Consider the following 2,797-nt stretch of genomic DNA (forward strand, 5'->3'; position numbering starts at 1 on the left):
GGGGGCTGCAGGGTTCTGTAGAATTTGGATACTTAACTTCTCCATTATGGCAAAACCCCTCTATGAAGTCACAAAGGGGGGTGAACGGGAGCCCCTGCTATGAGAAAAGGCTCAGCAACAAACCTTTGAACAGGGGGTGGCCACCCACAGTTTCACGAAGGGACACACAGCGCATGAACTGCTCTTGAAAATTCTCTCAGCAAGCACTTCTATGTCCCCTGACTCTCCAGTATAGCATGGGTGATCTGTGAACAATGTGTAACTTGTGCTCAAAATAATCCATGGCAGGGACCCAAAGTCTCCCCCGGAGTGCAGCATGTGTGTGTGGGGGGACACCATTTGAGGATCTAATCATGGACTTTACAGAACTATGCTGCCAAAGCTACGAATATCTTCTTGTTTTTGTGTGTACTTTCTCAGGATGGGTTGAGGCCTTCTCCACAAGGACAGAAAAAGCCACTGAGGTGGACCGACTCCTGTTAAAGGAAATCATTCCCTGGTTTGGACTCCCGATCACTATCAGATTGAACAATGGACCGGCATTTGTAGCCGAGGTAGTACAGTTAATGACTAATGGACTGCAAACCAAATGGAAGCTCCATACAGCCTATAGGCCACAAAGTTCAGGGAAGGTGGAGCAAATGAACTGGACCTTAAAGTCACAACTAAGTAAGTTATGCTAAGAAACTCATTTAGGCTGGGTCCAGCTTCTGCCAATAGTCCTAAGGGTAAGGTCTAGCCCCACCAAACAAACAGGTTTCTTGCCTTTTGAAATTCTTTATGGGCGGCCACCCCCTCTTGTTAAGGGCATACAGGGAGACTTAAAGGAGTTAGAAAATTTTACTCTAAAACAGCAAATGCAAGCCTTAGGTTCAGTCCTAAATGCCATCCATTGTCAAGTTAGAGAATGATTGCCAGTTAGTTTAACTACTGACGCCCATTCTTTTAAGCCAGGTGATATGGTATGGGTAAAAGAATGGAATGTACGGCCTCTAAAGCCCCTCTGGAGGGACCCATTTACTGTTCTTTTATCTACCCCAACTGCAGTCAAAGTAGCCGAAATAGTTTCCTGGATCCATTACAGCAGAATTAATCTGGCCTTCCAGGACTGGAAGTGCGCTGCAGATTCTGCAGCTCCCCTTAACTGACCCTCCAGAAAGTCACCGAGGCCGACGGAAAACCTGGAACGGATTCCTCAAGCTCTGTTCTAGCCACTCCGGGACTGGCTAGTCTACACGCAGCTGAAGACTGAGGATACCTCAACCTTGCTTCAGTCACACAGAGAGGCTGTGGCTGATCTATGCAGGGCAGAAAGCTTAAGGGACTTAAGGACTCAGTGGACCTTGTTGATAAGCCATTGTTTTGCTTTGTCAGCCTTTATATTTGCCAAACTGTTTATCATTTTAATAGCTGTAGGACTGACTTTATTTGACATAGGATTAACAGAGTTGTCCCCATTGAACATGTTAGGAAAGAGTCTCATGAGCATTTTCATTCTTTATTATGATGGGAAATTGTCTTGTGCTTTTACATACTTCTGCCTAATTTGGGTGTCTATCGCTTCCCCCACACACCCAGCATGTAAATGTATAGAAACTATCTGGCCAGATGTAAAAGTTTTCCATCATTATTCATCCCAGCCAGAAGTTTGTTATACTGACAAACATATCTGTACCCATAATGGCCAGCAATACTTTACTGGATTATCAAAACAGAGCTACCAGTACACTAAAGCTGGTGTCATAGCCTGTAGCACCCCCGGAAACACAAATTGGGTTTGTTGGGATCTTGTCCCTGCACCCAAAGCCAAGAAACTGATTAAAGAAATTGTACAATTTGTAGCTCGTTCAGCTGCCCAACAGCCAAAGTTAACTCCCTTCCCTCAACTATGGGAAGTAGGCCAAAATCTGTTTATAAATTTGACTGAAAACATAGCCTGGACATCTGGTGTCACCAATTGTTGGGTGTGCGGAGGAGCCCTAATGACTGAAGAATGACCTTGGAAGGGAACTAGTCTGGATGCATACCAGCTCCTTCAATGGAACCATTGTGTAACTGTTAGAACAGATAATCTACCCCAAAAGTGGATCGTCTCCTCAAAAGTAATTGGAGAAGACTGCTTAAGCAGAGCGGGCTCTGCTTATATCCAATGGATAGGAGAAACTTCTAGAAAAAGAATATTTTACTGGAATTCAACCCACTAGATCTGGTGGCCAACAAGGCCTGTTTGGTATTGGGCACCTGCTTATGCCCAATGTATTATTGTCACCCAAACTATAAGAAACTGTACAGTACTATCCTCTGAACAAGCTAACCTATTTCTAGGTATCACCATTATAAGTCAAAGTTGGAAAGATCTGTCCTTTGTAAATCCAGAGCTCTGGAAAGCTATTTTGGATATGTGGAAATGTTGCATATGCCCAGCTTCTGATATTATGGAAAGGTACCATAGGAATAATCCAGTCAGGATTTTTCCTTCTGCCTAACCCAAGGGGGGATGAACTAGGCATTCCCCTTTATGAAAGCCTCAAAACATGAGATACTCAATCCCTCGACCAAGTTCCTAAATAGGAGGGACCCAGGTTTGGAAAGATGATGAATGGCCACCCCAAAGAATTATAAATACTTATGGCCCAGCCACATGGGCACAAGATGGAAGTTGGGGATACTGCATGCCTATGTATATGCTAAATTGCATTATAGGGTTACAAGCTGTCTTAGAAGTTACAACTAATCTAACAGCCATGACTTCTGAGCTTGCTGCTCAACAACAAGCCCAAATGCAAGCAGCCATTTA

The sequence above is a fragment of the Carlito syrichta genome, unplaced genomic scaffold, assembly GCF_000164805.1.
Source record: "Carlito syrichta isolate Samal-C Ts95f unplaced genomic scaffold, Tarsius_syrichta-2.0.1 Scaffold313991, whole genome shotgun sequence".
NCBI lineage: Eukaryota > Metazoa > Chordata > Mammalia > Primates > Tarsiidae > Carlito > Carlito syrichta.